The sequence below is a fragment of the Podarcis melisellensis genome (assembly GCF_964234715.1).
Source record: "Podarcis melisellensis genome assembly, chromosome: 2".
NCBI lineage: Eukaryota > Metazoa > Chordata > Lepidosauria > Squamata > Lacertidae > Podarcis > Podarcis melisellensis.
In genome coordinates, this window is record NC_138529.1 from 123,846,778 (window position 1) to 123,860,039 (window position 13,262).

Here is a 13,262-nt window from a genome sequence, read left to right on the forward strand (position 1 = left end):
CTTTTCCTCCCCCTGAATCTGCAAACAGGGAAGCTGGGAAGGGGGGGCAGGATTTGGGGCGGGGGTGAAAGGAAAGTGGGGTATCCCTCCCCCTCCCCCTCCCCTCCCTTCTGGGCCTCCGGGGAGTGGGGGAGGGGCTGGTTTAGGAGCAGGAGCCGCTCCCCCGAGGGGGCACCTCCTTGGAGACCTCCATCCCTTTGTCTTGCGGGGAAGGAAATGGGAATAGCAGAGCGAGCAAGGGAGGGGGGAGAGGAGATGCTCAGCCACCACCCCCCCCCGAGAAGGAAATGGGAGGCTCAGAAACATACTGGGAGCCAGTGAAGATCCTTTAGGCATGTGTTGTTGTTTAGTCGTGTCCGCCTCTTTGTGACCCCCCTGGACCAGAGCATGCCAGGCCCTCCTGTCTTCCACTGCCTCCTGCAGTTTGGTCAAACTCATGCTGGTCGCTTTGAGAACACTGTCTGCTATGTACTGAAGTTCTCACCCTGGGCCAGCAGGGGGATACTGTAGATAGTTATGCAAAAAAGGGATCGAAAGTGACATTCAGTGATTGGATAGTTTTAGAAAGTTGTTACAGTAACATTGTACTGGAGCTCTATATAAGCAGGCTGATTGAACCCTTCAGTTCAGTTCAGTTCTGTCCTGGCCTGTGAATAAACAAGAGCTGTTTGAAGAATTGCTGTGCTGTCTGATATGTTCACACACAACTTAACACTGTCCTACCATCTCGTCCTCTGTAGCCCCATTCTCTTTGTGCCCTCCATCTTTCCCAACATCAGGGTCTTTTCCAGGGAGTCTTCTCATGAGGTGGCCAAAGTACTGGAGCCTCAGCTTCAGGATCATCTCCTTGCAGTCCATGGGACTCTCAAGAGTCTCCTCCAGCACCAGAATTCAAAAGCATCAATTCTTCGGCGATCAGCCTTCTTGACGGTCCAGCTCTCACTTCCATACATCACTACAGGGAAAACATAGCTTTAACTATACGGACCTTTGTCGGCACCTTTCGGTATACTAGGCCTAATCAGCTCTCCTTGGCATGCAGAGAAGCCTGTTGGCAGCCACATCACATACCTCCATCAATCACTCTCTGGCAGGGCTCCCAGACAAACAGCTCCCACAGCGAACAGCCCACAGCGTCTGGGCCCAGGACCGATAATGGAACACTCTTGCAGGTCCCACGGCCTCCTCCGGCACTGGAACAGCTACGCGGCATTCCTTGTGTTCTGAGACTCACAGCTGCTCTCTTGTGAGCGCCCGGTATAGCAGAGTAAAAGCAGCGCAGACTCAGTTGAGGAGGTACCTGGGCATACCTACTTTATTTCTACTAATTACAGATTAAAAACATAACAAATACATATGAGAGGAGCAGCCCTCATACAGACATCCTGTCTTATCGCAAGACAGAGCAGGAAAAAAAGTACAATAGTACCAGAGACGGAATTCACACAGACTGGCTTCTTTTCTCACAAAGGAAACAAGAATCAGATGGTCCTTGCAATGGGAGGAGTGAAATGCTAACACTTACCAGGAATGTATAGTTTATTCTGAGACAGGCTGAACTGTATAGTCGTGAAAAGCTCACACCAGCCTGCAACCAGCTATCTGCTGTGCATGTAAAATGGGAACGTTCAATCAGGGCTGGCCAAATGGGACTGGGCTCCGTCCCTTTACGCCTGCCCCCTCCCTTGCCGAGGGCGCCCCTGTCCAAGAGCAGGCTGGGGGGTTCTGCAGCTTTGGCTGGAGGGAAGCACATCAGGGCGGCTCCGCTCCTTTGCATGCGGAAGAAGGAGCTGGTTTCAGCTGCCGGCAGGGAAGGAGACGCCCCCCCCCGAAAAACTCCGGTGCGTGAAGCTTGCCCAATTTGCCCCCCTCCGCTCCGGCCTCCCCTGCTCCCACCCTCCTTCCGGGGGGGGGGCTCTTATTCATAGCTCTATGGGCAGACGCAGAGGGGGCGCCTCCTTGGAGACCCCCAGAGAAAGGAAATCGGAATAGCAGAGCGAGCGATGGAAGTGGGGGGACAGAGAGGACAAAGAGGTAAAGCTGTAGGGCGGGGAGGGGGCGAAGGGCGGGGAGGGGAAGGGGGCAGAGACCCCCCAACAACAACAGAGGCCCCATGCATGCAATCCGGCTGAAGATCGGGGCCCCTCCTTTCGCAGGGATTGCATTGCACGCCCCCCCCCCGAGATCTGCCTTCCTGCCTTTTACTATGGGAAATGCGGCGGGGGGATGCGGGGGGGGGCTTTCTGCAGAGGGAGCACCGACAGGGTTTGCATTGCAAGAGCTCCTTTGCAGCGCAAGGAGATGCTCAGCTGTCAAGAGATGCTCAGCTCCCTTGCCCCCCCCCTTGGGCGCCTTTGAGGCAATAGAAAAGGGAGGCCCCCCCAGGGCTGGGACTTGAACCCCCTGGCAGGAATCCCTGGGGCGTCGCGATCCTAGGCTTGGTGGGTCCCCTTTGGGGGGAGAGTGGGGAGTCCATGGAAGGGTTAATGGGGGCGAGAGAGGCCTGGATGGAGGACCCCCCCCCCGTCTCCCTCCTGGGATGGGGAGAGATTTGGCAGGAAGGCTGAGCCGGCCAGGGGGGCCTCTGGGGAAAGGGGACCCTGGGGGGGGGCGGAGGGAAAAAGGGAAGCATCCCTGGGGAGGGATCGAAGCCATCTTGGAGAAAGGGAGAGGGCCTGGGGGGCCGCCTGCCTTGACTTCTCCCTCCTGCCCAGGAATCTGCCAGGGAGAGATCCCTGAGCAGGAGCCCCGATCCAGCCACCCTCTCCTCCCCTGAAGCTCAGTCCTTGCCCTGCCTCAGGTCCCAGATCAGGAGCTGCACGGGGCGCTGGGGGCTGTGAGAGCGAGTCCAAGCATGGGGGGAAAGAGGAAGCCCCCTTTATTATTCCCCCCCCCCTTTGAGGCTTCTCTCTGGGCAACTCCAGTCTCCCCCACATCCCTGTGTTTCTGTGCAGAAGCATCTAAAGGGCTCCCCCCCCCCAGAGACACCTGGGCCCAACTCCTTCTCACCTGGTTTCCATTATTCCCACTATATCAGATCTCTTAACTCTGTGAGATTTAAGGGATGGGGAAGATTGTTAGGGAAATGGGTGGGTTCCCGTGTTCCCCCCTCAAGAGCCTGCCTTATTATTATTATTATTACAGCGGTACCTCAGGTTACATACGCTTCAGGTTACAGACTCTGCTCACCCAGGATGAGAACAGAAATTGTGGTCCAGCGGTGCGGCAGCAGCAGGAGGCCCCATTATGTTAAGAACACTTTCCTTATATATATATATATATATAATTTTTTATTAATTTCCACAAAAAAATACATATCACATTTCAACTTTAACAAATTTTTCACTTTTCGACTTCCTTCAGCCTCTCTGACAATCATCCAAATTTAATTTTTGAGTACACATTTCTTAAATTCACTATTGCCTTTCGGAAAACCGTTTAAAACCTATTTTTCTTTTTTGCAACATTTCTTTGACTTTTACAGAGCTTCTTTAAATGCCACTAACGTTATTTCTCTGTCACTTATACCTTCCCAATAGTCCACCAACTTTCTCCAGTCATCGATAAACTTTTGGTCTTGTAGATATCTAATCTTTCCTGTCAATTTATCCAGTTCTGCATAGTCCATCGGCTTTATTCTCCACTCCTCTAATGTTGGTACTTGTTCTTGTTTCCAATTCTGGGCCAGTAGTATTCTCGCCGCTGTTACTGCATATTGAAAAAGTTTACAATCCTTTCTATTTATTTCATTTCCTATAATTCCTAAAAGAAAAGCCTCTGGTTTCTTAACAAATGTATATTCCAACATTTTCTTCAGTTCATTATAAATCAATTCCCAGAAGCTCTTCACTTTTTTACATTCCCACCACATATGATAGAAAGTACCATCCTTTTCTTTACATTTCCAACATTTCTTACATGTTTTATACATTTTTGCAAGTTTTACCGGTGTAATGTACCATCTATACATCATTTTCATAATATTCTCTTTTAGCGCTGTACATGCAGTAAATTTCATATTTTCATTCCATAATTTAATCCAATCATCCATTTGTATATTATATCCAAAATCCCTGGCCCATTTTATCATAACCGATTTAACTTCCTCATCTTTTGTATGCCATTCCAGCAAAACTTTATACATTTTAGATAATATCTTAAATTCATTGTTTATTATTTCTGTTTGAAATTTTGACTCTTTCTCTGCATATCCATATTCTTTGAAGTCCTTCTTAAACATTTCATTTGTTTGTAAATAATGCAACCAATCATATACATGCTCTTTTACCTCTTCATAAGGTTTCATTTTCCACCTCCCCCCTTCCTTAACAATTAGCTCTCCATATGTAATCCAATTTTTACTCATATTAGTTTTTTTAACACTCATAACCTCTAATGGAGACAACCAGTGTGGGGTTTTTGGCTCGAGTAGGTTTTTATACCTATCCCAAACTTCTTTCAGCGATCTTCAGAAAATGTGGTTCTCAAAGCCTAAATGACCTTTCTTCTTTCCAGACCATAAATATGTGTGCCACCCAAATCTATTGTCAAATCCTTCTAAATCTAGCAACTCCGTATTCTCTAATTTTATCCATTCCTTTAACCAGCAGAGACATGTTGCTTCATAATATAATTTCAGGTCTGGCAGGGCGAAGCCTCCTCTTTCTTTCGCATCTGTTAATAATTTAAATTGAATTCTTGGCTTCTTACCCTGCCAGATATACCTTGAAATTGTTCTTTGCCATTCCTTAAAAATAGCCGTCCCTCTGATTACTGGAATTGTTTGAAACAAAAATAATAATTTTGGCAGAACGCTCATCTTTATCCTTGAAATCCTTCCCCACATCGATAATTTCATTCATCCCCACACCTCCAGATCTTTCTTTATTCCATTCCACACTGGCACCGTACTTTTCGCACCATAGGACGCACTTTTTCCGTCTAAAAAACTAAGGGGAAAAGTCTGTGCGTCCTATGGAGCGAATGCAGGGGGGAGGCAGGCAGGAAAAGCCCCCAAGAGCCCCACTAAAGCTTCACGCGGCTCTTGCAGGCTTTTCCCTAGGAGGGAGAAGGAACTGACACCGCCAGTCAGTCCCTTCTCCCTCCTCTAGAAAAGGCTTGCGCAACCTCTGCAGCCGGGGGGAGGCTGCGCAAGGCTAAAGAGGAAGCCAGGGCAGCGAGCGCGCGATCCATCCCGTTTGCTGCCCTGGTTTCCTCTTTAGCCTTGCGCCTCTCTGTGATCCACCAGAGGTAGATCTTAACCCTTGCCTCACCTGGGAGCTTCTCTGGGCACGAATTCCCTCGGCTTAAGTGAGGTGGGGGGAGAGTGGCAGGTAGGGGTGTACCTACCTAGACACTGAAGCCACATGTCTCTCCAATGAAAATTGGGAGTGGGCATTGTGTGAAGTGGCTGTGGATCTCCTGACGCAAAACTGTAGGACTGTATAGAGTTGGGAGGGCCACCCGAGGGTCATCTAGCCCAGCCCCCTCACAATGTAGGAATCACAGCTAAAGAACGCCAGGCAGATGGTCCCCCAACCGTTGCTTAAAAGCCTCCAGTGGTGGAGACCTCCAACACCTTCCGAGGTCATAGAATTGCAGGGTTGGAAGGGTACCCCAGGAGTCATCTAGTCCAGCCCCGGTGGACAGCGGGCACGATCCACCCTGTTGCGCAAGGCTAAAGAGGAAGCCAAGGCAGCGAGCAGGATGGATCGCGCTTGCTGCCTTGTCTTCTTCTTTAGCCGCACTGGAGAGGTTTAGCTCCTGGCTGGAGAGGTTGCGCGGCTATGGATCCCGCTCGCTGTCTTGGCTTCTTTGCTCTTTGGGGCTGGGGGGGTGGAACCCGGGCCTCCCCCGCAGCCCCGAGAAGCTCCGGGAGAAGCAGACAGGCTGCACGCAGCCTGTCCATTGCTCTTGGGGGGTGGGGGGGATAATTTCCCCCCCTTGATTTCCCCCTCTTAAAACTAGGTGCGTCCTAGTTGTGATGTTGTTGGGGCCAGTAATGGTGTTGTCCGGGTGTATGTGGCAGCAAAGTTGGCATCTGGGTTTATTGCAGGCTCTGGTGCCAGTGTCCGTGTTAAGTCTGATGATGCGTTGTACTGTTTTAACTTGGGAGCTGTATGTGATGACTAGAGGTGTTCTGTTATTTTCTTTTTTGGGTCTGTCTTGCAGCAAGTTCTTTCTGGGTATCAGTCTGGCTCTGTTGATCTGTTGTCCAACTTCATCTGCTGGGTATTTTAGTTCTAAAAAGGTTTGCTGTAGATCTCTTAGGTGAGAGTCTCTGTCTGTAGAATTGGAGCAGATGCGGCTGTAACGTAGTGCCTGGCTATATACAATGGACTGTTTGGTATGTTTGGGATGGTAGCTAGAGGCATGTAGATATGTTTGTCGGTCAGTTGGTTTACGGTATAAGGTGGTGTCTATGCGCCCATCCTGTATTTTTATAGTAGTGTCCAAAAAATGTATTTCTTGCATAGATTGATTCATTGTTAGGTTGATGGTGGGGTGTAGAGAGATCTACAACCTCTCCTGGACAATGACAGTTCTCTTTCTCAAGCTCTGGGAGGAAGACCTTTCGTTGCCTACAGACAGCCACGCAATCTTAAACAACTCCTAACCCACAATAATACTATAACCAGACTTAACACGGACACTGGCACCAGAGCCTGCAATAAACCCAGATGCCAACTTTGCTGCCACATACACCCGGACAACACCATTACTGGCCCCAACAACATCACACATACCATCTCAGAACTATTTAATTGCTCATCGTCTAACATTGTGTATGCCATCAAATGCCAACAGTGTCCTTCAGCTCTCTATATTGGACAAACAGGCCAAACCTTGCGCCAAAGAATAAACGGACATAAATCCGACATCAGGAACCACAAGACAGAGAAACCAGTAGGAGAACACTTCAATCTCCCAGGACATTCTATACAAGATCTCAAAGTAGCTGTTTTACTACAAAGGAATTTCAGAAATAGACTGGAAAGAGAAGCTGCTGAATTGCAGCTTATCACCAAACTTAAAACCATGGAGAGACCTGGTCTGAACAGAGACATTGGATTCTTATCTCATTATACATGACAAAGCCATTTTTTACCTTCTCACCCCTTGCTTTTTCCTGTAAGACCTATTGCAGTCGTTAAGAGTCGTCAACAGGCTCATCACAGCTATCTGCCAATCACCCATTCCCACCACCCTTCTGAGTAATACCCCTCCACACCTTCTCACTATATAGAAAGGTCTGGTGACTTCTGTTTCAGTGTATCTGAAGAAGTGTGCATGCACACGAAAGCTCATACCTAGAACAACTTAGTTGGTCTTTAAGGTGCTACTGGAAGGAATTTTTTTATTTTGTTTTGACTATGGCAGACCAACACGGCTACCTATCTGTAACAGAAAGGAGGGGTTGAGGGATGAGTTGGTGGTAACCTGAGTGTCCTGTCACCTGGCTGGTTCCTCCTTTCCCCCCTCCCCATGAGTCACTTCCAGGAGACAAAGGGGAGTTTGCAGTTTCCTGCCCCCTGAGGGAAGATCTGATCAGTGTCCTTTGCTCCAGTCCGTGCTGAATCCACTCCCATATGCAAGTTCTTTGTGATCTTGATTGTCTTCTGTCTGGGATCATCAGGGTTGGCATAGCCATAACTGGGCAGGGCTCCTGTAGATGTGCTGGGATAGTGAAGGGATTATGGCTGCCCTGTATCAAACCTTCCCCATTTTGTAGTCCTTCCTTCATGGAGTAAAATAAAAATGGAACAGTGCAAATCCGATGTATGGTTAATTTTTTTTCTATGAATTTATAACAGAAGTGTGGCGTATGTAGTGTGTGAGTGTGTGTGAAGTTTGTGAGTGTGAGTGTGTGTGAAGTTTGTACAAACTGGATGATTGGGGGGGGGTTCCTGCTACAGTTGTTGTTGTTGTTTAGTCGCTTAGTCGTGTCCGACTCTTTGTGACCCCATGGACCAGAGAACGCCAGGCACCTCTGTCCTCCACTGCCTCCCGCAGTTTGGTCAAACTCATGCTGGTAACCTCGAAAACACTATCCAACCATCTCGTCCTCTGCCGTCCCCTTCTCCTGCTACAGTACCTACAGCTAAAACAAGAAAAGAGAGGTTCTTTATGCAGGCCCCAAACTAGACCTCAAGCAGCTATTTAAGGACAGTGAGGGAAGAATTATTAGTTTGGAAGTGACACTGGGAGGAAGGAGGAACAGTCCTGGAGGAAGAATTATACACAGCAAATAGGAAGAAATCAGACTTTTACATACTGTATGGGATGCAGGCAGTGGTGAGGGTTTTTTTATACAGTCATCTTTCTAAAGAAGCAGAGAGAAGCTCCAAAAGCAAGATATATGAGCAGAAATCAGGGCGAATGAGAAGAAATCCACTAATAAATCAGGGAGCCCGGGGAATCTGCCTCCTTGGCGCCTGAAAGTGAGGCGAGGCTCAGATTTCGAAGGGCGGGAAGTTGGGAAAAGGCGGGAAAAGTCGTTGCCCTCGGAGTCGCTGAGGGAAAGAAGCAGCGGGGGGAGGGGCGCCTCCTCTCTTGTCCCTCAGAGAAACAACGGGGACCCTCTTGTGAGGGGAGCAGAAAGGGGTCTCCCCCCCTCACAACCCCATTGCATTCCTCTCATGGCGGAAGGGGACCCCACCCTCTCCCTGCCTGGCGAGGGGGCAGCCGGGCCAAGGGGGTCTCTGGGCGCAGGAGAGCCTGTGGGGAGGAGGGGGGGAGAGGAAAGGAAGCGCCCCTTCTCTCTCAGACAGCCCCATGTCTCTTCCCACCCCCAGAGGCTGGCTCCATCTCGGCTTCACAGAGGACCTTGCGAGGCAAATCTGGGCGGAGGGGGAGTTACCCCCCAGATTGCCCTGGGTCCGCCCCTCACCCACTCTCCTGACCCACAGGGGGAGGGGCAGCCCTTCCCTCCTTCTCATTCATCCTCTTCCCTCCCCTGTTGTGGGGAGGAGGAAGGAGGGGGGCCAGGTCCCCATGGAGCCCCCAGAGGCAGCGCCATCCCGTCCTCTTCCCATCCCAACACAGGGAGGGGCTGCTCTGCGGATGTAGCTCTTTGTTGTTGTTTAGTCGTTTAGTCGTGTCCGACTCTTCGTGACCCCATGGACCAGAGAACGCCAGGCACCTCTGTCCTCCACTGCCTCCCGCAGTTTGGTCAAACTCATGCTGGTAACCTCGAAAACACTATCCAACCATCTCGTCCTCTGCCGTCCCCTTCTCCTTGTGCCCTCCATCTTTCCCAACATCAGGGTCTTCTCCAGGGAGTCTTCTCTTCTCATGAGGTGGCCAAAGTACTGGAGCCTCATCTTCACAATCTGTCCTTCCAGGATGTAGCTCTAGGGGCAAGCGAATCCCAAAAGGAACCAGAAGTGTCGCCGAGAAACGCGCCGGAAGTTTCCAGACCGGAAAAGGAGGAGGGGCGTCGCTGAAGAGCTTCCTTCGCCCCCCCCCCCCCGTTTCTATTGCAGACCAGGAAAGCGGATTAATCTGGAGCCAGGGAGGCGGAGGACCAAGAGGTAAAGAGGGAGAGATGGGGGGGGGGAAAATAGGGGCGGAGGGGTGTAAGGGGAGACCCCCCCGTAAGGAAAGCGCCCTCCCTGGGGCCCGTCGACAGGGGCCCCGATCCAGGCCCCGACCCAGGGGGGAAGGGGGAACCCAACACCTGCAGGGATCTACACCTGGCAAGATCTCCTGGGCAGCAGCAGCACCGCCAGACTCCCCTTTCTCTTTCCTGGGGGGCCGAGAGATGCTCAGCTGCCCCGCCCCCCCCCCGGGACGCCTGGGCGGGAAGGGGAAGGAGGACCCCAAGCAGGGTTGGGGGTGGGGGCTGAGGTCCCCCATTCTCCCGGCTTCCCCCTGGCAGGAATCCCTGGGGTCGCCTGGCTGGGGAAACAGAGAGAGGGAGTCCAGGGAAGGGTTAATGGGAGGGGGAGGAGCCTCGACAGAGACCCCTCCCCTTCCATCACATCTTATTCCCCAGTCTCCCTGCTGGCAGTCCCAGATCATCATTGCCATACAGGATTGTCCTGAATACTACCATTTGCTAGCCAAGCCCAAACCCAATAGTCCCACTGAGATGATTATTGATAATATTGTCATTTATCCATTTTAGACCCCTAAGTAGCAGCAATTGCAAGGACATTGTGCTGCTCTCCTCTGTACAGTTCCACCCCTATTTCAGACCTTGTGGCCGATTTAAATGTTTAGCTGCTGATAACATGGCAACGTTTAGCAGGTGATATTGGAGGTTTAGCTAGTAATAAACCACAAGTGATATTGTGAGTTTTGGTAATGATAACATTATGATTTTTATCTGCTAATAGCCCTGCAATATTTAGCAGGTGATATTGTGAGGTTTAGCTGCTACTAACATTACAGCGTTTAGCTGGTAAGTTATCGCAATGTTGAAAAGCAGGTGTTGCCTAGCCCTTGCACACATTGTGATTCGTAATATATTGCCAGCTCAGTATTAGGAAACAATTATCACGATGTAAACTTCAAGAAAGTCTTGGACAATATACCAATATATCGCCCAGCTCTAATCATGACCTATATATATGACCCAGTGTACTATTGCTGATTTTACCAGTTTGTCCCCAGGAATCCCTGGGGTCATGGGGCGCCTGGCTGGGTGCCTTTTGGGTGGGGAAACGGAGAGAGGGAGTCCATGGAAGGGTTAAAGGAAGGGGAGGAGCCTCGACAGAGACCCCTCTCCTTCCAGCACCCCTGACCCCCATCACGCAACCTCCCAGCTGAGGGTCTTGGCTGTCCCAGATCATCTGTATTCACTACGACTTATCTCCATACTTTGGATTGTCCTGAATACCACCAATTATAGCCTAGCGCAAACCCAAAAGTCCTGCTAGGATGCATCTTGGCTTCCCTGCTGATGAAACTGAGTGTGTGATGATTGATAATATTTTCATTTATCCGTTTCAGACCCCTAAGTAGTAGCAGCTGCCAGGACATTGTCCTTTTCGCCTCTGTATAGTTCCATCCTTATTTCAAAACAAAAAATTCCTTCCAGTAGCACCTTAAAGACCAATCAAGTTAGTTCTAGGTATGAGCTTTCGTGTGCATGCACACTTCTTCAGATACACATCCTTATTTCAGACATTGTGATAGATTTTAATCAGAGTGGATTTGATATAAATCAAATTGAGTTCCTGGGTAGGCTCCGCGTACTTTCCTATTGCCTGTTCAAAGTTTCTAACCGCATTAGTCACCATATCAATCTTCTGTCCTAACTGGTCCAGTAGGGCATTTATTTTGCAGAGAGCGGCCAAACGAGCTTCTGGAGACATTGTTCTACAAGGTCACTGGTCCTTTCCCACGATTGTAATCTGTAACAGCTGCAAGCTCCTGAAGTTGGTTACAATTTCACAGTCTCCCTCTAGGGGGAAAACGTCTGTTTCTTCTTTCTTTTAAGAACAATAGCAACAAAGTTTATTTTTTAAGATATTCAATCAATATTTGTTCCTTTAAAATGTGAAAGGAAACAATGGAATCCCTATGTTACTTTTCTTTTAACTATCTGTCAAAAACATTTGTCTCTGGTCAATGAGCTTCAAACGTCAGTCCTGACACTCCGCTGCAGGATCCGGACGGTGGAAAGTTACTTTACTTTAAACTCACTTCTACAGGTTTAAACAGTCCCAGAAAGAATCCCCCTTCTTTTCCTGCCACCGAAGGGGGGTTCCACAATTTTAAATGATGAAAGTCAATCCTTTAAAGGTAATTTTCTGAGCTCTAGTTTACGTTGTCTTTGCTTTGTTCTGACTACAAAGAAACAGAAAGCTGACTTCCTGTATAGACCTTCCCGTTTCAGTACCAAATTGAAATAAATTTTGAGTCCAATTCTTCTCTACTGGCCAGTCCTTATTTAAGTTCCAGTTGTTCGAATTTTAAGTACTCAGGGGTGATTCTTTAGATGCCAAATTGTCCAGGAAAAAGGCAGCGCTCTCCGGCAACGACAATGCGGCTTCACTCCACGGAAAAAGCAGTAGACTCACAGCACCGCGCCACCTCCCCCTCTTCGCTTCGGAGCCCGTTAATGGGTTCCTTTGCGGGTTGGGGGGGCGCTAAATGTGCCCGCCGAGTCCCATGGTCACAGGCTTCGTCCACCTGTGATTTTTTAAAAGGTCCCCGCTTCGCCGTAGCGGATACGACCCGTTTCGCGCGGAGCTAGTCCCTCCAGTTCAGAGGGAGGCAGCCATTGCCGAAGGCGCCACCCCGGAAGACCTGGCTCCTATTACAAAGAGATCCAGTTGATATTCTAGAAAAAAGTGTGGCTAAGATTCTGAGTCACAATCATGGCTGAGAAATACAGCCAGGGAATATGAAACTGATTTGAAGATTGGTTTCTTCTTTACACTTTATTGTTGTTATTGCTATTATTATTATTATCATTATTATTATTATTATTATTAATTATTATATTACTTTCAGGAGGACATACCACGGATTTCATCTTCTTTCTTTTCTTTCCAACAATCAGTGTTATTCACCTTTAATACCTTTTTCAGTGTCACACATATTTTTATCTTGTGATCTTCAGTTGAAGAGAGGTATACAAATTTAATAAATAATTCCCAGTTGGAGCAGAGCTAGAATATCCAGAAGCCCTTGGCCACCCACGGCAAAGGAGGAAGAACAGTGAGAGAGGCCTGGACAGGGAATCTCGGCTAAGATAAGCCAATGTCAGGAGGCGGGTGCGAGACCTGGCGGCATATAATTATTATAAATCATAATTGGGGTGAGTGTCTCAATCTGGCCTTTCCAGCAGTCAGGCTACAGCTGCTTTCCTTCTGCATCTCCAGCTCTCTCCATTCAATAATGCAAGGCTGAGAGATGGAGGTCCAACTCCAAGAACATTCTCCAACTGAGCACTCCTTCAACTGACCACAAGCACCAAGCCTTGCCACTAGACTTATATATGGGTCTCCCAAAATGGTCAGTATGGACCTCCTGAGGCCAAAGGGAATGTGCAGGTGATGAATGAAGATCTAGAGGTCGAAGGGGACAAAATGCGGCCCAAGGGGTGGAGGATTATAGTGCAGCGGATGAAGAACTTCATGATGAATTTAGGATCCTGATTAATATTGGCCAGGTTCATGGAACATAGAGCAGCTCCCTTTCCTGTGAGAAACAACTTTTTATCAAACGTAAAGCCCACAGTTCAACCGTATTCTAAGATAATACTGCTTCATTAATGCTTAATTAAGGGTTATAAAAGGCTGATGATG

At 48.9% G+C, this 13,262-nt stretch overlaps 1 long non-coding RNA gene across 1 annotated transcript in view; it reads right to left on the reverse strand.

Annotated features, from left to right (window-relative positions):
* The window catches only part of LOC309365363, a 109,591-nt gene that overhangs the window by 91,434 nt on the left and 4,895 nt on the right, over nt 1–13,262 (reverse strand). The gene's annotated exons all lie outside the window — the stretch shown is intronic.